Source organism: Galleria mellonella, unplaced genomic scaffold (assembly GCF_026898425.1).
Source record: "Galleria mellonella isolate WM207_F2 unplaced genomic scaffold, CSIRO_AGI_GalMel_v1 utg103, whole genome shotgun sequence".
In the NCBI taxonomy this organism is placed as follows: Eukaryota; Metazoa; Arthropoda; class Insecta; order Lepidoptera; family Pyralidae; genus Galleria; species Galleria mellonella.
The window spans coordinates 2,588,771-2,614,373 of NW_026441966.1; the positions used below are offsets into that span (position 1 = coordinate 2,588,771).

At 32.3% G+C, this 25,603-nt stretch overlaps 1 protein-coding gene across 2 annotated transcripts in view; it reads right to left on the reverse strand.

Moving 5' to 3' along the window:
* Positions 1–25,603, reverse strand: part of LOC113513781 (ephexin-1) — a 175,975-nt gene that overhangs the window by 118,279 nt on the left and 32,093 nt on the right. The window lies entirely within an intron of this gene.

Genomic DNA, 25,603 nt, shown 5'->3' on the forward strand with positions numbered 1-25,603 from the left:
TATAGTTCATGTTATTATCTATTGATAACTAGCTATCCAGTTTTGTACAGATCGATAACGTTATTCTAGTATGTCCTCAAGTATATGGACCAAATCCAATTTAAATATTTTTTATTAATATTAAGAAGCTAGACGAGCTAATGGCTCACCTGATGGCAAGTGGTAACCGCTGCCTTAGCACCATGGACATTAGTTAACTCATTACGAATGATGGGTATTCCTGAGGACTATGGTTAATGTGTTGGGCCGTTTAAGCGCAAATCAGTTGGAAACATCAAAATGTTCACATTTATTATTTTAGTAAGATTTACTGAATATCTGAAACTGCTTATATCTCTTTAAAGATCTAAATGTATAATACTGTGCCTCTGTTAATACGTCGTTAAATTGGTTAATAATACTAATTCGTAACCGTCCATCGGATGCAAGGTCAATGCGCCTCCACAGATCGAACTGTACCGTGTTTACGGCATGTGCCGAGAATATTGAAACGATAAACTCATATTTTTTTTATGATAAAATAGCATAAATAAATACGATAATTGAAATTTTTAATATCGGTTGTTTCCTCTCATGCGTTAATTAATTAAATGGACGTAAAAATTTGGTTAACATCATAGATTTTTAAATCAAATTTAAAATAAACGATTGAAATGATTTTGATAAAATTTAAATTGGATCAAACTATAAGTAAAATAGAATTTTTCAAATTAGTGGTTTTTCAAAACGGATGGAGTTATGAGTTACATTAAAAATACGATCGAATTGAGTACTTCCTTCTTTTTAAAAACAGTTGAAAACAAGATTTTCCATATAACTAAAACCACATTTAACTTTAGATTTCAGATTGTACAGCCTTTAAGACCATCATTAGTTTGAAGACATTCCCTTGTTCCTTCTTGCTGAGATGCCTTTGATCAGATCTTCCTGACTTGTTGATTCGTCTAATTCACTTGTTGTATGTTATATCTGCGATTGACTGTTCACTGTTGAACATAGCTTCATAAGGGGAGTTTTGTCAGATTGGTAACCGCAGTTAGGCTATGGAGATGTCTTAAGAGGGACGCTGCTGCTCATCTCTCGCCCTCCTTAGTCGCCTCTTACAACATTCACGGGAATGGAAGTGACATATTTTATGTCAGGATCTACTCAATTATTATTTATTTATTTACAAGAAACATGGTAAGTATTAATTAATTTAGTTTAGTGAAATAAGAGGACAATAAAAAATTAATTGGAGATTATCATTAATATTTCAAACTTCTGCGGTTTATAAATGAGATTCAACGTGATTTTGCCTGATCATTCTACGCTGTAAATAAGTCAACATTTTAGATATAATATGAGAAATGTTAGAAGTAACATCTGCATGTCACTGTTATATCAATATTTAACATAAAGGATTAGCCAATAAATTAATAAAAAAAAAATATGTTATTTTTAAGAGGTATGTATGTTTTTATGCAAATGATCTCATGGTTATCGGCTATTCTTTATTCTATATATTGTATTTTACTATCATGAGATCATAACCATAGATAATAACAATACTTGTTTTCTTTTTTCTGTTTACGACCATGAAGGTCTCGAGTATCATCTTAACAAATCTAATCAGCCTTTATAAATTAATACCCACAGTGTAATTATAGTACAATAATGAAATAAAAAAAAAAAAATTAACTTTGACATAGCCCTTTGTATGCTATAAAGAGGGAGATTAAAGGTATTGAATACAGATAGGTACGAAAATTAAAAATAAAACAATTGGTCGTTGACCGTCAAATTGTCAGCATTTGACCGAAAACAAAACCTTTGTGTATCCGTTTAAACATGAGATTAAATCTTCAATAATGAAAATTGCAGTTTATAAATTTATTTAATTAAAAGTATTTTTTTTAATGGATGATAATGGAATGGTAACCCCATCCGCGCTATCGGTATACACTGGCGGGGCACCAGTGAAGTATGACAGGTGAGGATGAAGTAGGTCAGTTAGCCCATCGTGACGATTTCAACAAGAATTATTCACGATGGTCTCCAGGGGGAACCACGTGGAGGTCGACCTAATAAGGCATATTGCTAGCAATGAGGCTGTCAAACTCCATTGCTAGCAATCCCTTTCCCCCCAATTAAAAGTATTAGGAGGGAGCGAAACATATCTCCTATGTTCAATTCCCCATCATCTATTTTGTAAATAAAGTTTTATATTTGTTTGACTAACTATGGGTTCGAGAGCGTTGCAGTCACCGCAACGAAAATAGTCGACAAACGCCTGTGACTACGATATTAGGGATTACAGTAATAACCATTTTATTTACTGAGTATAGAGGAATAACACCTGAGTCCTCAGGAATGGCAATACATGGGGGGTATCATTGGCGAAACAGTACACTCTGTTATGTTCACGGTACTGCTCATGTCTATAGACGACGGTTGCCACTTTTCATCAGGTGGGCCGTCAGCTTGTTTGCCATTCTAAGTTGTAAAAAAAAAAATTTTTTTTTTAATTAAAATCCAGTCGTTTTCAACATAATATTCTGTGAATATTTATACTGTATTAATAATGAATACAATCCCTAATAAATAATGACGCAATATTTTTTCAGGGACTTACAAATGATAAATAATGTATAAAAAAAAATCAGCGATTTACAAAAAAAAAGCGTTTTTCAATTCATCTAAATTTATTATGAATCATTTCGGAATCGACAGAATTTATTCCCGGATTTATTTTATGACGATGGAAATTTCTATTTCGCTTTGTAAAGCAAAAAAAAAAAAACTACTTATTGTGTATCAAAATATATCTATTTGTCCGTTGTCGCATAATTAATTAAAATATTTTCAATCTAATGTGTTTATAAAACATTTCGTCATTCATTAGTTTACATTTAAAGTCACTTTTTTATGAAGAAAATGCACTTGTTTAAATGAAAATACCTAGTTTAAATGTTTGTATCGATTATCGATCCATCACTTGCTATTCGTAACAAAACAGCGTATCATGTGTCAATATACTGCAAGAGATATCGTCAATGTATAGTTCAGAGTCCCAGATACAAAGCAATTGAATGTATGGGTATGCACATGTCGTTATTTCATTCATTCACCTCAACACTTGGCATGCGTTTCGATATGGTTTCGATTCACATATGAACTATATTTGAGTGAATTTTCTATTTGGTCCTGAATATATATATATATATATATATATATATATAATATATATATATATATATATATATATATATATATATATATATATATATATATATATTGCCTCATTAGAAGACAGTGAAGAAACGGCTGAATTGAAACAACAGATAGAAGCACTCAATATTGAACTAAAATCAGCTCATACCGAAATAGAAAATTTACTCTTGGAGAATAAACAATTAACATTGCAACTACAATCAAAGGATATACCACGTGAGCTTATATAATTATCGGAAAAAATACATAAATATTTACAGGAAGGTAATTAGACATTCAAAAACGTTCACTGTGCAAAATAGTATAAATAATTGTAAAAACTCCAACAAAGAAATATGGAAAGTTGTAAATAAATATAGAAATAACAAATTTTCGACTATACATGAGAAAATTATACTAAAATCAAATAATATAACTATCAAAGATCCTAAAGAAATTATAGAAATGTTTTCTAATAAATTTGATTGCAGTAAAAAAATAAATACTACAAATATTCAAGAAGCAATGGCAATATTACACAGAAATGGTTTGAAGCCTGAAAAAAACATTGAGCTCCGACAAACTACTGTATCAGAAGTAACCTCTGTAGTAAAGAAAATGGAAAATAAAAATTCAAGTGGCTACGATGATATGCCCTCAAAAATAATTAAGGATAATATTGACATATTGGCAGAGCCCTTATCGTATTTATTTAATGCATGTATTAATCAAGGCATTTTTCCAGATCAATTAAAAATATCAAAAATTATTCCCGTACATAAGAAGTTGTCAAAATCTGATGTAAATAATTATAGACCAATTGCTCTTCCCCCAGTATTATCAAAAATTTTTGAAAAGTTAATTAAAGTACAATTAATGACTCACCTTAATACAAATAAGTTGTTGAATGGACGTCAGTTTGGATATCAAAAAGGAGTTGGAACGTCTGATGCAATAGATACTATGATCGACGACATAACAAGACGACTTAATGAAAAATTGAAAGTAGCTGGAATATTCCTGGACTTGAGCTCTGCCTTCGACACTATTGACCATGACGTACTGATAAATAAAATTCATTACTATGGTGTTACAGATAAATCTCTTTCCTTACTGAAGTCCTATTTAAGTAACAGAAAACAGTTTGTAGAAATTGTAGACATAGATGACGATGGCATGAAAAAGTCATATAAATCAGCACTAGCAACTGTAACAAGAGGTGTCCTCAGGGTTCAGTATTAGGCCCAATATTTTTCATAATATTTTTGAATGATTTAATAAATTATATGTACAATTTGTTCTTTGATATTGGGATAGTTATTTTTGCAGACGATACAAATGCAGTAATTTCTGGTAATAATGTAACGGATTTGAGCAATAAGACTAATGCAGTAATGACGGCTTTTAACACGTGGTTTTCAGTAAATAACCTGATACTAAATACATCTAAGACTAATGTCATGGTGTTTAAAACAACAGTTAGAAATAACCAAAGCCTTAGTATACATGTAAATGGAGTAGCTCTCAAAATGGTTGAAACAATGAAATTCTTAGGTATATATTTAGATTCGCTCTTAAATTGGAAAGCTGAAGTAAGTGCAGTAGACGACGCTATAAGCTCTGCATGCTATGCACTTCGTACTCTGAGAGAAGAGCTTACAGAAAACCAGTTGTTGACAATCTATTATGCTTTGGTAGAATCGCGATTACGATATAGCATAAAATTTTGGGGAAATAGCTACAAGTATAACACAAATAGAGCATTTATAGCACAAAAGAGAGCCATTAGAGCCATGGTTCATATTCCTCCCTGGGAATCGTGTGCAGGACATTTTAGAAGACTAAAAATACTAACTGTTCCAAGCCTATATATTCATGTTCTGCTAATAGATTTAATTAAAAATAGACATTTATATGAATCAGAGGATAGAATGAAACAACGATTAATTACAAGAAGGATGGATTTACAAAAGGTTATTATACCCACATTTAACATAGTACAACATTGTCCACGAAACCAAGCGGTGGTGTTATTTAATAAGCTGCCTAAGGAATTAAAGTCACTGAATGATTTAAATATCTTCAGGACAAAATTGAAGTCATTACTGGTAGAAAGGTGTCTGTACTCAATTGACGAATTCTAATTATAGTAAATTTGAATATATACCTATATTGTTTACCGCCGAAATTTTTGTTAAGAGATGACTGAAGTGACTATAATATTTGTTTTATGCTTGATTTAATTTATATTTTATATAGTGTATGAAATTATTGTATTTACTATAACATTCAAATACAAATTTTTGTTTATGAATAAATAAAATGGCACAAGTGCATTATGTCACAGGGGGAGTACTTTGAAGGGGAAAAAAATAAAATAAATAAATAAATAAATAAGAGAAAAAATAATATATATATATATATATATATATATATATATATATATATATATATATATATATATATATATATATATATATATATATATATATATATAATATATAAAAAAAAAATTTGGCTTCACAATGATTGAGCTACTAAGTAAATATTATATTATTAGATATATAAAACTAAAGAGAAACAAGTATATTGTTCTCTCTAAAAAGAAAATGGCGACTATAACTGCCAGTAATTTCACCATAGCAGTGTGGCCCCGTCATAGAATGGGCCATTGCTTAAAGCGGCAACCCTAACCGCGCTCTTCTTAAGACATCACCAAAATCTAACTGCGGTTGCCAACCCGTACGCCAAACGTGACAACTATTGTAAAACCCTCCTTATGGGGGGAGGGGGAAGGATTGTTAGTAACGGGAAGGTTAGTCCCTATTGCTATTAATATATCCTATCAGGTCGACTTCCTCACGATTCCGCCTGGAAACCATTGTGTGTAATTTATCGATTTATGTGTTACGATGGGATAACTGGCCTGCCTTTTCATCCTCACCAATCATCCCTCACTGGTGCCCCGCCAGTGTACATAGCGATAGCGCAGGCGGGATTACCATTCCATTATCATCAATTAAAAAAAGCTCCTTCTTATGGGGGAAGTCTATGTTCAGTAGAGGACAGTTAACGGCTGATATTCTTTAATTTAGAATTTCATACATTTTGAACGCGATTAAAAATTACTGTCAATAAGGCTAACGAAAACTTTATTATGTTTATTTGGCGATTCAATGACGGTCGATAATGATTAGTTAGAGACTGTATAATTAATAATATTGACCCACTATGTCACTATGTCAGTATTTTGTACGTTCTATTTGGTAAATTTAGGTCATATTCTTGTTTTTACTTCAAGTTTTCTTTATGAATGATAACAAAAAGGTAACCCTTTGACTGCACTATCGGTATGCTCTGATGAGTACCAGTAAGGGATGTTAGGTGAGGATGAAAGCAGGTCAGCTGGCACATCGTGACGAATACACCAGGAAAACCAGTATGATTTTACAGTGTGGAGGTTTTTTAATTTTTATATACAACTTAGAATGGCAAACAAGCTTTAGACGACCCACCTGATGGAAAGTGGTAACCGTCACCTATAGACATGAGCAGTACTATGGACATAACAGAGTATACTGTTTCGCCCATGATACTCCCCATGCGTTGCCATTCCTGAAGACTCAGGTGTTATTCCTCTGTACCCTGTAAATTCACGCCATATCCCACCCTTCAAACCGAAACACAGCTATGCAAACACAACTGCTTTACGGTTGAAACACGAATGGGACAGCGGTACCCAAGCAAACGACTTTTGTACAAAGTCTCCCTCTGGTAAAATATTAATGGAGCGCTATCGGTATATACTAGCTGATACAGCGTGGATGTCGACCTAATGGGGTATATCAGGGGGAAAGGGATTGTTAGCAATGGAGTTGATAGCCCTATTGCTAGCTATATGCCTTATTAGGTCGATCTCCACGTGGTTCCCCCTGGAAACGATCGTGAACAATTCTTGTTGAATTCGTCACGATGGGTTAACTGACCTGCTTCATACTCACCTATCATCCTTCACTGGTGCCCCGCCGATGTATATCGATAGCGCGGGTGGGGTTACCATTCCATTATCATCCATTAAAAAAAATAGGGTATATCATTAGAAATGGGATTGATAGATTCTATTACTAACAATTCCTTTCCCTCCCAGCGTGGATGTTGACCTGACAGGGTATATTGCTAGCAATTGTCCATTAGTTCCCATTGTAAACCTCTAAGTTAGGTTAGAGGGAAACGTTATTCGTTGCAGTAACGTTTCGAAGCCGTGGTTAATTTTGGGTATTTAGGATTGGATTTTGTCCTCATTTTCCACGTACACTGACCACAAAAAGGAGGTGATTCTCAATCCATATAGATACGTCACCAATTTTGATCCGACTTTTAGAATTCTTTTCAATCGATATAGTCTTGTTCAGTTATAATTAGGATCATTATTTATTTGTCTTAAAATTATTTAGTAGATATCGTTTTTCTGAGTGAATTGTATTTGTAAATTGTATCTACAAATCGGGGTTTATATTTTTTTTTTGATGGATAAAAATGGAATGGTAACCCCGCCTGCGCTAACAGGATACGCTGGTGGAGCACTAGTGAAGGGTGATCGATAAGAATGAAAACAGGCCAGTTAGCCCATCATGATGAATTCATCAGGAATTAACCATGATAGTTTCCGGGGGAACCGCGAGGAGGTCGACCTGGTTGGGTATATTGCTAGCAATGGGATTCTCAGTCTCCATTACTAACAATCCCATTCCCCCCTCGGGGTTTATATTAGATTTCCAAGTTCTTGGATACGACATCGAAACTTTCACGACAAATCACGCCGGCCTCCAGTGTGTGAATTAGCTCAGCCTTGTTCCGAAGTAGATAAACTGTTATGATAAGAATAATATGCGAACAAAAGCACGTGACAGAGGGAAAATAAAAATCATACATATTTTATTTATATATTTAAACTTTAATGCGACGTGAAACTACGAGTATGTACATATGGCGGACTTAACATTGGACGGTGTTCTCTACCAGTCAACCATTGGGCAAACCGAGAAATAAGAAGGTGGTGCATTATTGAATTAAGAAAATATAATAAATAATACTTTATATATTCAAATATTAGAAACATATAATTAGACTAATATAAACTTACAGATATAATAACAGATTAATATATTAAATAAATAAATATATACATACATAAATATTACTAAAACAAACTATTAAATGTATGTATAAGAAGAGCAAATTAAACAATCTACCACTCAAACAGAGTAATTAGCAAGGTTAAGTTTAGGAAGTTTTAGGAAGTGAGAAAAAAAATGAAATAGAAGGAAATAACGTTTATAAATCGTCTTTTATAAACGTCATTCCATTTTATTTTAAGCTAGTTTGTTTAGGGTAGATTGATATTATGTACATAGGTATATATCATATGTTTTTTTTATACAAAGTGTGATTGAATCTGGATGGTTTTACTTTTAATTTTTTTAACATTTATATTTTTATTTTATTTTTTAAGAGTACAACATAATAAATAAATCCTTTTGTGTTCTATAAGCTTTTGTTCTATAGAATAGAACAGACTAAAAGGTCCTTTTAGTTGTACCCGTAGGACAGAACGGATGAAAAATAAATAAAAATTAAATATAAATATTAAATAAAAACAAAATTAAAAATAGATTTATTATATAAGTAATTGGCAACAACAGGCAAGACAATGTATATATATATATATATATATGAGTTTACTGGGAATGGTTTATCCAGAGTCAAAGGACTATAGATATCTTAAATCACGGGATATCGCAAAGGTAACACATAGGATCTATAAAATGATAGTATAAAGCAGGGAGAAGCTCAAAAGATCCTAATGGATTGACGTGCAACGGCTTAGCTGACTCTATGTATATGTAAATAAAAGATATGTAACTGGCAACAAGTTTTACTTGGTTTATAAGTTTAAAAAAAACATATTACGCTATTAATAAAACACAATAATGAGACACAGTAGTTGTTTTATGTTTATTGTATGCAATTTCTTAGTAAACGTGTAAATTTCATTGCCTGTCGTAAAGAGTGTATTAAAGACGTTTGCATTCGAAATAGAAAGTGTCGTTTCTTCTATAAATGTATGTTCATGTTCACACAATCAAATACCACTGTCGAATTTATATCTACGTAAAAAGTAGAAGACTAACATATCATTTCCCTATGTGCTTAGTACTTTTTTAGAAAACCTTTAATATAAGAACTGTAATATGGAATTCTAAAACATTTGCACTGTCCGTTTATAAGAATAATACATCGTATTATAACCCGCTCATCCGTATGTGTCGTACTTTTAATGAAATTTCCGCTAAATGTCCTCAAATTGATATCTTCAACTCATGTCTGAATGCCTTCAAAAACATTTTACAATCAGCCATCAAGTCTCTTTGACATGTCCATATTTTTATATACCTTTTTTATTAGCATGTACTTTATTGTTATTTACCACATTCGTATGCTTTCTTTATATAATTTAACATTGTTTATCGACTGCTTTAACCATGCTGTGTGTACACCTGTATGGATCTCAATCTAGTTCATACTATTATCTTTATATAAATGTTTATAATGTTATTGATTGTAACCTGTTGTGTATACCTTTTAAATAAAATAAAAAACGAGTCAGTTAATTTAACAATTAGCTGACAAAAAGTTGACCCGTTTTTAAGACTCGATGCTCTATCTATATCATCTAAGATTATATATATATATATATATATATATATATATATATATATATATATATATATATATATATATATATATATATATGCCGCCTTGGAACACTTTATACATGACAACTGGAAAGAATGTTGTCACCTGAGTCGTCTCTATATTGATTAGAAAGTAATAAACAACTTTATTTTCCATTGAATTCTGGTTGTAGAACTATGAAATATGATTAATGATTGGTGACGACTGGGAGAAAGTGAAATATACACATAGTCAATTAATTACCCACATAAACACTTCACTACGGACAGACGTATTGGCGACTCAGATAAGGTGATGATCAATGACAATCGTGGTAAGTGTTGACGATAGTGCTTTTTTTAATGGATGACCATGGAATGGTATTTGCCTATAAAATCTAAATCGTTATCATTCTTTGGAGAGTGTTCTGCAAGAAACATGGATAATTGAAAATCGACAAAAAATCTAGAGCCTATATTAACGTGTTGTATTTAGCTGTTGAGTTATTTTTGAATTAAACTTTTTGCATAAATACCAGAGGGAGACTTTGTACAAAAGTCGATTGTTTGAGTACCTCTGTCCCATTCGTGTTTCAACCGTGAAGCAGTTGTGTTTGCATGGCTGTGTTTTGGTTTGAAGGGTGGGATATGGCGTGAATTTACTGTGTACAGAGGAATGACACCTGAGTCCTCAGGAATGGCAACGCATGGGGGTATCATGGGCGAAACAGTACACTCTGTCCATGGTACTGCTCATGTCTATAGGCGACGGTTACCACTTTCCATCAGGTGGGCCAGCTTGTTTTGCCATTCTAAGTTGCATTAAAAAATTTTTTTTTGGGTAGAAAATGGAGTAGTAACCCCACCTGCGCTAACGGGATACGCTGGCGAGGCACCAGTGAAGGGTGATCGATGAGGATGAAAACAGGCCAGTTAGCCCATCATGATGAATTTATCAGGAATTAATTATGATAGTTACCAGGTCGAGGAGGTCGACCCGAATATACCCATATTGCTAGCAATGGGATTCTCAATTTCCATTACTAACAATCCCTTTCCCCCCAAATACTCGTATTTTGTATAGCATGAAAAGATTCTTAGATTTATATATGGCTATTTCTATTTCAGCCTGTGTACACAAGCCGTGTAGGTCCTGGCATAGAATAGGCTATCCTTTTCTTCCCCATGGGTGTCGAAAGAGGCGACTAAGGAAGCTTATAGTGGAGGTATGGTCAGCAGCGTCCCTCTCAAAATATCACCAAAAGCCAAACTGCGCTTACCAGCCTGCTAAGTGTGTCAACTACTAGCAAAACCTCCCTAATGGGAGACGCTGTGTTCAGCAGTGAACAATCAACGATTGATACAACATGTGAATGTGAATGTGAAAAAGACTATTTTCCGCGCTTAGCCTCTCATTTGGGCCATTGTGCGTATGATTCATGGCTAGTGCAGCCAACCTAGTTCCGCCCAGAAGCGCAAAAGCTTCCTGGGTTCTTCATAGGCCTCACGGAGAGACCTCACCTTGTTCCGAGGATTTCTAAACGTTGATGGGCCACAACCTCACATTCCAGGATTACGTGAGCAGCCGTTTCTTCGGCGTCGAAACAGCTTCGACATAGAGGGCTGCCTGTGGCTCCTATTGTGTATAAATGTTTGTTTAACGGACAATGGCCCGTTATTGTCCCTATCATTATTTTGAGGTTTTTTCTATCTAGGATTGATACAACAATAACAATCAGATACTGGAAAATGGTTCTAAAAGTAACGTTTAACCAAATTTTGCAGTTTCAAAAGTGCCCAAATATTCTTACAATTTTTATAAAAATCTTAGACTAAAAATTAGAATAAAAATATAAAAAAAAAAATAGATATTGACGGTGTGTAATCGATTCCAAATATTTCTTCTTATTTTATGATAACTAATTATTTACATATATATAAACACTATAGATACTTTAGAATTCCCTGGACAGCAAAGCGCACGAATATATCTATCTTGACGCGACTCCGCATAAAAGATAGGCTCTCGACAGTGTGCTATCGGAGGATTCTTGGATACTTCGGTCATATTGCTCGACGACAGTCCGACAATCTGGACAAACTAATGGTTGTAGTGGGAAAAAGACCACGCGCACGATCGTCTAATCGATGATCGGACCAAGTAACCGCCGTTACGGGACTGTCGATTGCAGCTGCCCTGCACGAAGCTGAAGACCGTGCAAAATGGAATAACATCATAAGAGAGGCAACAGACACCTTTCAAGGACACGACCTTCAGTAATGAAGAGGACGAAGAGAGAGATAGATACTTTCTTCTTTTGGGTTCTCAAGATTGACTGGAAGAGATCCCTTTAAGGGATAAGTCCGCCTGTGTACGTGTGTGTGTGTTTTTGTTATAACCTAATATCTATATTATAAGTAAATGTACAAAAGAATATAAATAAATAAGTAATTATTTTAAATTAAAAATCGGAACACTTAAATGACGCTCCATAAAGTTGTGTGGTTCGGTGTTCTTTCATAATATTATCAGTACTATTGGTCGCCCAGTGGTCGAAATTAGATCATAACATAATATTGTAATAAATAAATTTATTATGGTTATGCTTGACATTAAGTAAGACCATAGACAAATAATATTAACAGACAAACAATATTAATCTATTCTCAAGTTGACCGCAGATTTTAAAAATAAACCAAAGAGTATTAATGCGTGTGTGTGTCAATTACATGATAGTGTGTGTAATGTTTTTTTAAATGATTTAATAGTTTTTTATGCATAATTAAAAAAATTTATTTTTTTCAATGGGTGAAAATGGTATGGTAACCCCGCCTGCGCTAACGGGATACGCTGGCGGAGCACCAGTGAAGGGTGATAGATGAGAATGAAAACAAGATAGCCCATCATGATGAATTCATCAGGAATTAACCATGATAGTATCCAGCGGGAACCGCGAGGAGTAAAAAAATATATTAGCATTCTGCACTCCCTCTCTACATAAACTATAAGTGTGCAAAACTACATACTCCTGCGTCCGAGCAATCTTCGTAAAAAGGGGTACAAATCTTTTGCTTCACGTATTAATACATATATAGATAAGTTTTTTTGTACTGTAAGTATATGATAATAAGCATACTAGAAGATAATAATATAAACAATCAAATGGTGAGTCGTCTCAACCGACAATTGAATGGGAAACATTACGGGGCATTTGTTACGACAAATAATATGGAAAGTGACGACTTCCCAGACTCGTGACTGACAAATTGTTATCTCATTTCAACTAACGCCGGGTGAAACAATGAAAGTGTGTTACGTAATTATGTAATGGTTGTGGGAATTAGGATTAGTTTGGATGGTAATGATAAAGCGGCAAAAACGTCTAATGACATAATTTGCGAGTATCTCACGATTGATTGACTCTCTATTGAATTTTTTAATACGTCTAATTATTGAGCCACTTTAAAAAGGTGTTTCTCTATTCTATTTTTAGGGTTTCGTACCAATAAAGTAGAAAGGAACCCTTTTTTGTAATTAAATGTGAAATTGGGCACTAAATAAATATTTCTTTCTTTCTTATGGAACGACATTGCTCGTTCATCACAGCGTTATATTTTAGCAATTGCCAAAAATGTTATTGATTTATAATTTGGAATAGTTTGTTATATTATTGGTACACACATATTGCAATGGAAATTTTTTTTTTTTGCTGGGAAGTTCAAAAGTGTTATTCAAAATTTTAAAATGGATTTAATATTCTATTGAAACTTCTTTGTGGCCATGATGTAAATTTAAGTCTGGCCACATATATATGTTGGTATTATTTTTTTTTATACGGTTTTTGTTTCTATTCAAATGGTTGTCTGGTCTTGTATCTACACGTATTATATATATTGTTGTTGTCAGTAAAAGAATATTATCTTTCACTGTGACCCTCTACATAGTCCAAGTGGTTAGTATCGTAAGAAAGGGTTTCATTTGTACATATTAAAACTGTTTTTTATTTATTTTTGTGCTGCACAATCTTTGAGTTATGATCGAAAATGTGAGAAAATTAATTTTAAAAAGTTTGTGAAGCGTAAATTCTGAAATATTTATACATTTTATAAAGATATAATGCAAATATTACAGAAAAACGAAAACTATTTTTTTAACCAACATCGTTTTTCAGCAATTATTAAAAATCAATCAAATACAAAGTTATATGGTTCGGTTAAAAAAAATATAACCTAAAATACAAAATCACGAATTGAAATATTAATGTTAAAAATCAGTAGGTATCTGTTTCGCATAAAGTTCAGTAAAGGTAATTTTATCTATTATCTATGTACGGAACCCTCGGTGTGTCACTTCAACTCACACCTGACCGGCTTTTCTTATTTTTTGTATATATAGTAATATCTACAACAATTCTAAACCGATTTTGATTAGTATTTTTGCAATCGATAGGTTTAATTAATTTACTGTCTTGGTACCATTCTCATATTAATTATGTCGCTTTACAATTACTTTTTTTAATATCTCACTTATATCTCTACTGTTACTTTACGAGTATGTATTTAGTTTGGGATAACATAAGACAGTTTTTATCCCGTTTAATCAATATATTTTAAGTCATGCTTTCAAATTCGTTTAAATATAAAAATCATTAATCATATCAATAAGTATTGGTCGGCAACGCGCGCGTAATGCCTCTGGTATTGCAGGCGTTCATAGGCTACGGTAACCGCTTACCATCAGGTGGGCCGTATGCTTGTTTGCCACCTCAGTGGTATAAAAAAAAGTTTGTATGTCAATAAAAAAAGTAATTTTGTATAATATTTAATATCTTCAATGTAGTATAAATATTTTTGATAAACAGATAGATAGATAAATAATTTATTTGCATTACTAACAGCACAAAAACAGCAAAAGACACAAATGCAAAGGAAAAAAGATTAAAAAAAAGATACATGTACAAAAATATAAAAAAAAAAAACAAAAAGTCAGAATGCATAAAATTAGTCACAATTTTTTTTCTACATGCGTGCGCCACAGTAATACAAAATGGCCACAACTCAGCTATTTGCTTTGGCCTAAAAAGAGCAAAACACTGATATTCTGTTGTGGCCAAGGGTGAGCCGCGAAATACCACTGATAATAAAAAAAAGATTGATTTTAATTGATGTTATAAATTTTATAGGCCTACTGCGTCCTAATTCTCTTACATTCTAACAAGTTTCTAAACACGTATATACCTAATGATGTTTATAAATAGACGACGGTGCTGTGGAAATAATGCAAATTAGTTACACACTTATTTCCAACATAAATAACTGGTTTACATGAGAGAATTTTATAAAAAGTACGTAAATAACATTAGAGGGAGACTTTGTACAAAAGTCGTTTGCTTGAGTACCTCTGTCCCATTCGTGTTTCAACCGTGAAGCAGTTGTGTTTGCATGGCTGTGTTTCGGTTTGAAGGGTGGGATATGGCGTGAATTTACTGGGTACAGAACATACACCTGACACACATAAAACCTGAGTCTTCAGGAATGGCAACGCATGGGGGGTATCATGGGCGAAACAGTATACTCTGTTATGTCCACGGTACTGCTCATGTCTGGAGGCGACGGTTACCACTTTCCATCAGGTGGGCCGTTAGCTTGTTTGCCATTCTAAGTTGTATAAAAATTTTTTTTTTCTTTATGTACCAAATGGCAAACAAGCTGATGGCCCGTTTTAGGGAAGGTGATAACCGTCGCTTATAGACAGGAATCTCTCTTATGCGTTGCTATTTACGAGGACAATGATGTTATGCTTTGGAACCTTATAGTTTCACTACCATCTCTCACCCTAGACTAAACAAACATACCAGTGTAGTATATTTAGTTTGATATCTTTACATATCTCTCCTATTTACAAGGTATAAAAATTATGCTTGTTTGTTCTGTCCTAAGGTTTTCCTCTATTTTTTGCGTGTATGTTACATTATATCGTCATAGTCGTAGAATAATGACGGATCTGACGAATACAACATATAAAGATCCGTCAGTATTCTACGACTATGACGATATATTTGCCAATTTTGATACATGTTATTGCAAACGATGGAAACCATCCCTATTACAGTATCATGAAAAGTCTAACTGTGGTAAAACTTCCTTTATGGGTAGGCCTATGTTCAGCAGTGGACAGTAAATGCCTGACATGTTGATGATGACGACTGCAATAATCATCACATAATAATATGATGATTATGAAATATGATTATTATGATATAATCGAGAGTGTTTATTACATTTTTGAACCCATATTTTTGTAACGATTAAAGAAGCTATGTTTTTTAGCGGATCAAAAACTTTCATTATGTATTCAAAGTTTGTTTTAAAGTATACAAGGTAATTATATTGTTAACTATATAATTGTATGTATTAAATGTCACATTAAAATTACAAGCAATTTAAAGAGATTCAGCAAAATAATACTCAAGGCCGTCAACTACTAACAATGCGGAATGATGCTTCATTGCCAGAGATGCGGAACAAATATGATATACATATAATAAAAATGGGTACATATTTGTTTAATCATCATAATGTAATAAAATAGAATGGAAAGCATTTATAAGCCATAGAAAAATTTCATAAGACGTACCCAAGCATAATTACAAAAAAGAAAAAAATTACCTTTGGATCTTCATCTCAACATTAAGCTATCAACAGCGGGCATATTAACCACTGTTGGTAGGGGGGAAAAGGGATTGTTAGTAATGGAGACAAAGAATCCCATTGCTAGCAATATACCCAACCAGGTCGACCTCCTCGTGGTTCCCCCTGGAAACTATCATGATTATCATGATGGGCTAACTGGCCTGTTTTCATTCTCATCAATCACCCTTCATTGGTGCCCCGCCAGCGTATCCCATTAGCGCAGGTGGGGTTACCACTCCATTTCCATCCAATAAAAAAAAACCACTGTTGGTAGCATTAATGTTCTAGTTGTAGGTTCCATGGTGTTGTGTCATGGATATTGCAACATCAGAGCTGCAATTCTTACAGCATAAGCCATATATATAAGTACTAAACACGAAAACAAAAAATAAAGGAAGTATTAAAGGAAAAGTAAAAAAAAAGCAATGAAGATTTAAAAAAAAAGTGGATTCCTATCCAATTTCTTTATAAGCTACAACAACAACAAAAAAAAAATAGAAAATAAATTAACAATAATTTTGTGGAAAAAAGAGATAGAAAAAGTATCAAGCAACGAGAGCTAGGGAGGGGGGAAGGGATTGTTAGTAATGGAGACTGAGAATCCTATTGCTAGCAATATACCCAACCAGGTCGACCTCCTCGCTGTTCCTCCTGGAAACTATCATGGTTAATTCCTGATGAATTCATGGTGATGGGCTAACTGGCCTGTTTTCATTCTCATCTATCACCCTTCACTGGTGCTTCGCCAGCGTATCCCGTTAGCGCAGGCGGGGTTTCCATGCCATTTTCACCCATTAAAAAAAAAAAAGAACGAGAGCTAGAGTATGTGACGGTTCGCATATAGGGAAATAGATTTAATATGGTAATGTCAAAAAGGGAGGGGGAGCACAACAGAATATTTGTAATTATCAATCCGATAAACTCCTTGATAATTAGGGGGCCGGATGTGACGGTTCGCCTATAGTACAATAGGTTTAATACCATATAAGTACATAGAAAAGAAACAGGGGTTCCTATGGGTGACCGCTGCGAAAGTTGAGCTATTTAATATAAACAAACTTTAAAGTCAAGGTTCACAATAGCGTACAGAGAAGACGTTACCATATATGAAATATTGACACAGAAGGGAAACTCCTTTGATGTGTTTCCAAAGTGTAGTGGATGTCACAAGAAAATTAAATAAATTAAACAAAAATATATTATATTTTATATATAACCAAATTATAGTTTACCTTTTTATCATCAGGTGTAAAAAAGATATATACAACACAGTTTAATAAGGTTTATGAGAGTCTTTAAAGTTTTATAAATTCGATAATCAATTTAATATAAAATACCAAAATACGTTAACATATAATTAAATTGAATTTAAAGAAAAGTTCAGTTCGAATAATAGGCTAAATCTGATTATTGAAATATCTACCCTTCGGTGACATAATCTATGACGTTATTAGAGAAAGAATAGAAAGAAATAAAAAAAAAAAAAGAGAGCCGGCAGATCGGCGGGCGCGCGGGAGTCGTTTTTTAGGAATTGCGCAATAAAAAAAAAAAAAAAAAAAAAAAAAAAAAAAAAAATGGCGCGGGAGTCGTGTTTTAGGAACTGCGCAATAAAATAAAAAAGATAACTGGGATATAGAGCTAGGAGTGACTGGATCTATGAAGGGGTTTAAGATCTTAGTGTATCACTATCGATTAAGTGTGTGAAAAGAGTCAATGGAAGACTGGAGAATCCGGTGAGCTTGTTCCATTTATTACTACGTAGTTAGATTTTTGACTGTGATCACAGGCAAAGTCTATACTTAATATTTTTCCCAACAACTATTAAAATACGTATTTAGTCGAGTCCATATACCTTTAGGTAATGCGTATATCGTTAAATGCAATCACATTTGAACAAAGTTTACATCAATATAATTTACGTACTTACGTTATTCTACTCATATACAAAATCCAATTATATGGTCGCTTGATAGAACTTCATCAATTTGATTCAATGTTCTAATTGTCCAGTTTTGGAAAATATTTATTAAATCAGCTATTAACCTATTATAATATTAACTAGTTTCATATCTAGTTATTATAAAGTATTTATTTATTGAGGATAATAGACTAAAGTGACTATGGTCTGGTCTCATTGCTAGGGAAACAACCATTGATGAGAGAGAGGGGTTATTGAGTGGCGACTCTGTAAATGCAAATGCGGTGTGGGCTACCTCCATTGTTTGGAGTGACTGTTTTATGTGTATTGTGGGGCCGTTCCTTGTGTCAGTCGGTGGAAATTGCCTGTGTTCAGTCGTGGGTTGGTGATGGTTGAAACGATGATGATGATGAAATATTTGTATATATTACACTATTACAGTGTTGGTTTGGAATATCTGTTCATACTTAACGCTTCATGGTGAAGTGTTTTTATACCATTACTCGGTCGACCAGATTAATGATTCTTAGTCTATATTTGATTATCCATGACTACATGTGGGGATTTGTTTTACACCAGATGTACAAAGAGACAGCTTAACTGTTGCAAGTGATATTATGTGAATGTAATAGTTTTAATACATTATTAATTGTGTTACTAAATAAATTCATGTGACTGTGGGGTGTTTATGGTAAACAAGCCTGTATTGTTTAAATAGATATTTTGTCTTGATTTATTATAAACTTAATATTGATTTTGTTGTAGTAAGCAAGCTGATAATAACAATTCTGTGTGTATTACTGATTACTAATAATATTTAATTATGCTGATATTATAGGTGTGGATTTATTTCCTAATGGTTATAAAAGTACTGAAAGATTCTCTGACTATAGTTGCTCTTGACTAGGTGTGGGGTTCGGTATGGAATTGGTACTGCATGACACTTGTGAGGCTATGTATTTTGCTCATATTTAGAAAGGAAGTTGTCCTGGCGATGGGGTTTGTATGTATGTTGTTTGTTCATGTTATATTGACTAGACAAGTTCGGACAGGGTTAGTATTAGTGAATCTTTATTGGATTTATATTTAATATACATATTTTGAATATTTTATGGGAATAGAATGGAGATATACAAGTAGTAAAATATATTTTATGCATTTAATTATTGAGTTAGTTGTATATGTTGGGCTGTATTCAAGGGGATATGATCTTATTAATATCAAGTTAGGACAATTACTTTAAATATTAATAAAGCAAACACTAACACTGATTATTCACTTCTTTAATAAATTTACATTAGAGGTTAGGAATCAAATAGATAGCATATTGGGAAATTTTCACCACACATGTATTTGAGGAATGTTCTTGATAATTAGTACTGTATGTATATATTATTGCAAGTACAATTGCAATAAGAATGTTAAACTTCTAATCTTCTGTTCATTCTTGAATTTGAAAGTAAGCTTGGCTACTGATATGAATATAAAACTGCAGCATTACTGGATACTATTAATTATTTCTGGTGTAAACCATGATTATTTATGTCACTGATAATTTAGTTGTATATTACGGTGATATATGATGATTTTATATTTAATTATATTAAACAAATACAAATAAACAAACTTGCTAGTATTTATTACGTTGACAGTTGTGATAGATAATCAAAATTCAATTCAATACATCAATACGTCATTCAATACGTCATTAATGTGACAGATGTCAAACAAAAGGAGATTATACACGTTATGATTCTATATCTAAGTCTATAGAAAATTTATATAATTTTCTGTTATTTTATAATAACTGTAGGGGAAATATTGGAATTATTTATATGAGAAATTTCACTTAAATGATATGATAATTATTTAAAGACCTAATTTCTTAGGGATTTAATCATGATGATTTAAACACTAAAACACTTGTTTATCTGAGAAATCCTCTTAGTAAATAGGTTTACTAAGACACTAAAAGGAAGTAGATATAGTATAACTATAGTACAGCTACAATAATTGTGGGTACAAATGGGACTTACTGTCCTTTCTATACAAATATATATTTAATCTATATCTTTCACATTATAATTATTCAATATATTGCCTCTACTACTACAACATACACAAATAGGACTTATTGTCCTTCCTATATACTTATATATATAATAATTGACCTGGCACTTTAATGTGTAATTTATCAGTACTTATGACAACAACCAATTAGGACTTATAGTCCTCTCTATAAAGCTACATAATTATTTAATCTGATTATTTCACAATGTGATTAATCAAACCTCTACAAATATTACAAAAGATCTCTATTACTCTCAACACAATAATAGCTTGTTGGACTTAGTGTCCTCAAACTTATAGAAACCCCAACTGGTTATTTCACGAGACGTTGTTAACTTGTGATTAATCAGTGTCTTTTAAAGGACTTATAGTTCCTTTAGATGTATCTCTCTGAATAAATAATTGGTTAATTCACAATGTGGTTAACCAACAATAATATTATATATAATTGACTGGACTTATAGTTCATTCAATAGCACTCATTACTTTTAGTAGCTCTCGACCTATGGGTTGGACTACTCGTTCTTAGGCTCCGGCCTAATCAACAAATTTAACTTGAACCTTGAGTATTCTTGGTATTAAGTAAATAATATTAAATTGACAATGCTATGTTATGATATAGCAATTATCAACATTATATGGCTTGGCCAATTCCAGGGTGTGGAAGGTATCCCCTATCACACAAATCTTCATCTCTATCGGACTGTCTTCACAGGTGATCTCTAATGTCACATTATAGGGCCGAAGGGTTATGTCCCATCAAAGTAGGTTCTGGTGTCTGGGTGATCTCGCTTCTTGGTCTGATCTCTTGTGGAGCCGAAGGGAAACCCCCATTGAGTAAGCTCGTAACAGGGTGACGCTGGGAAACAGTTTCGTACTGTTAGTGGGTGATCTCTATGTCGCCATATAGGACTGAAAGGGTCATCGCCCATAAGTAAGCTCTCGTGTCGGAGTGATCCTGGGATTTCAGTTCCGATCTTTTTGCCTCTGGCAAACACCAATTTATACTGGAAGCATCGTGGGGCTGGTGGAGCCACTGTAATGTTGAAGTAAATGTACTTATGTTTGGTTTGGAACTGAGAATACTCATTCCCTTATTACCATCAGAGTGCATTAATAAATAGTAATACCCTTCCCTACCTTTTAGGAGGAAGAGTTATAGATAGTTGGAAAGTCTTCCACTGGTCCGGGCGTGTGAGGGGCCCGACCGCTCCCCCATTTTTTTTATTATTACAGTTGTTCTGTAATTTACTATTAAATTAACATAACTTCCTAGTTACATGAATTATGAGTATAATTCATTTATTATTCTTAATTCTTAAAGATTTATCAATCATCTTCATAATTTAACTCCTGTCATATACCAATTAAAGAACCTTTTGGTTATTACACACACAACGGGTCCTACATTACTAGACGATCACACATTTATTTATCTGGCCAAATGATCAAGTGTTCTACTATAAGATCTGTTTAATATTATGTGTTTATTGTAAGGGTTTATATGATTCATAGGTTGTTTGGGGTGTATAAGACAATATAGGTATGGGGTTATATTGAGGGTGTTAGGCCATTCTTTAGGGTAGGCTTTCATTATATTTTCATGAGTTTTCATTAGGTTAAGCTTTCATAGGCTTTTCTTAGGTTTTGTAGGTTTTCCATGTGTAGCTTAGTTTAGAAGGTAGTTAATATATAAAGGGGTGCACACAGGGGGGGGGGGACCGTCACAATTGGTGCCGTGACCAGGATATAATTGGTTCATGGCTATTTACATATCAGATCATTAAGAACACTTGGTCACAATTGGAGCTTGTGACTTCAGGGATTGGTTATTAAAATATGAAGGAGTATAAAGTTAAACAGTAATATCTGCTAATAGTATAACTCAAAACCAACTTTGATGATTATGACTAAATAATTATACCGTCATAGATCTAGGATTTGGACCTAATTTCATGATTTCTATGTCTATAGGTAAATAGCCTATTTTACTGTTATCTCATGTTCTTAGGATTTAATTTATCAAATTCATTCAGTGGTTACCTATTGGAGTCAATTATACAACAAATTTACATGATTTGGTTTATATTTTATTTTACTCTATATCAATTGAGTAAATAATATTAAGTATTACACTAATAGGTACATAACAATAGTAGTGAGGATAGCTTACTAGGTTATATTCAGTTCACATTGATCTAATTTTATGCTATAAGACACATTTATTATTCTTTTGCTTCATTAATTCTCAATACTTACTGAACTATTAATTTGACATTATATAAATTTTATAAACAATAATTATGCTATAATGACTTATACATAAAATTTATTAAATTCTTTTTATTGTGAAAGAAATTATTTAAGATGAATTAATGAAATTATTTATTTCTGAGGAAATTATTGACTTTTATTTCATAAACTTTTATGATGCAGTGACATTGATTATATATATATATATAAAAAAAAAAAAAAATTAAATAATTATGATTTGATTTTGATCATCCTAAGATGTTTAAATAGCTTATATAATGTTTTATAGGGGTTCCAAATTGAAATTTAGACGTTTCATAAAATATCATTAAGGTTAGTTAGGGCCTTTAGTTACTTTATTTGATTACCTAAATTTGAAAATTTAATTAGGTGTTTTCATATTGTTAAATTTAATTCCAACAATTTATTAGGATGCTATTATAAATATTTTATTTAGTTTTCTTCACATAATTTCTTTATTCCACTTTACAATTATATTTCAGATTTTATTTGATTATTCGCTTATTTTGACTTAGACACTTATTAAATAAAAAAAAAAAAAAACTTTATACTTATATCAGAGGGAGATTTTGTAGGTTATTTATACATATACACTTTTTACATGCCTAAGCATTTTATATACTTAGATGTTGCGCACACTTAGTTTATTTTGCTCTTTGTAAATGCACATAACATAAGACATTTGTATCTTTTTAAATGATAATTTATTGTACAAAATAAATTAATTGATGTATCTAGTATAGTTGGTTGTATTTATGTTGGGTTTGCTGTTGTGATCTTTTGGAGGAGGCGATGGGGGTGTCTATCTACCTATCTAATGGGGTTACATAATATTTTATTATAAAACTTATTGATCATGTTATTTCTGAGAGTATTAAGAAATAGTCATTGGTAATTTAAATATATTAAAGGAATTTCTTATAATAAGAGTTTTAAACTATGCCGTTTGTATTATTTTATGCAACATATTTATAGGAGTCTTAAAATTGAGGGGCCGTGCAAAATTTGTCAGACAGATAAGAGTTTTAAACTATGGGGCCGTTTGTATTATTTTATGCAACATATTTATAAAAGTCTTAAAATTGGGGGGCCGTGCAAAATTTGTCAGACAGGAGGGCCGGTGGTGATAAATTATTATTTATATAAGCTTTACTTCTATGATTAAAATTAATAAATAAAAATTAAATTTATTTGAATTTTGTTAGGGACTATTATTTTTTTTATTCAATGAACACTAGGTTATTTCTTAGATGAAATATGTATTTGTGGTTACTTAGACGCTTCATAAAGTTTTATTCGTATTGTTTAAATTTATTTTAACAAATTTATTTGAACATCTTCATTTTAATATTTAATTAACTTGGGATTTTATCTAATCATTTATTTACACTTAGACAATTATTTTAGGATTCCTTTTTGCATTTATTACATTTTAATGTTTAAATTATTTCACTTCATTTCGCTTTAGGTTTTTTACTTAGGCTCTTTCGCTTGTTGATATGTTATACTCATACATTTAAGTTTTAATTATGAACTTCCATTTAGATGTTTTAACTCGTATCTTTTAAATAGATACTTTATCTAAATTTACTGATATAAATAACGTATCTATTAGGTTCTTTACTTGAAGCTCTTCACATATTTAGATTTTATACATTTAAACTCCTCACATACTTAGGCTTTTCAAACATTTAGGTTTTATAGATTCCTTTACACACATTTAGGATTGTATTCATTTATGCTGTATATGACATTGTAATTACATGCATTGAATTTATTACATATAAAACCTATCTTGTTGTAATTATCACTCCGGTAAACTTCTTGATAATTAGGGGGCCGGATGTGACGGTTCGCATATAGGGAAATAGATTTAATATGGTAATGTCAAAAAGGGAGGGGGAGCACAACAGAATATTTGTAATTATCAATCCGATAAACTCCTTGATAATTAGGGGGCCGGATGTGACGGTTCGCCTATAGTACAATAGGTTTAATACCATATAAGTACATAGAAAAGAAACAGGGGTTCCTATGGGTGACCGCTGCGAAAGTTGAGCTATTTAATATAAACAAACTTTAAAGTCAAGGTTCACAATAGCGTACAGAGAAGACGTTACCATATATGAAATATTGACACAGAAGGGAAACTCCTTTGATGTGTTTCCAAAGTGTAGTGGATGTCACAAGAAAATTAAATAAATTAAACAAAAATATATTATATTTTATATATAACCAAATTATAGTTTACCTTTTTATCATCAGGTGTAAAAAAGATATATACAACACAGTTTAATAAGGTTTATGAGAGTCTTTAAAGTTTTATAAATTCGATAATCAATTTAATATAAAATACCAAAATACGTTAACATATAATTAAATTGAATTTAAAGAAAAGTTCAGTTCGAATAATAGGCTAAATCTGATTATTGAAATATCTACCCTTCGGTGACATAATCTATGACGTTATTAGAGAAAGAATAGAAAGAAATAAAAAAAAAAGAGAGCCGGCAGATCGGCGGGCGCGCGGGAGTCGCTTTTTAGGAATTGCGCAATAAAAAAAAAAAAAAAAAAAGAAAAAAATGGCGCGGGAGTCGTGTTTTAGGAACTGCGCAATAAAATAAAAAAGATAACTGGGATATAGAGCTAGGAGTGACTGGATCTATGAAGGGGTTTAAGATCTTAGTGTATCACTATCGATTAAGTGTGTGAAAAGAGTCAA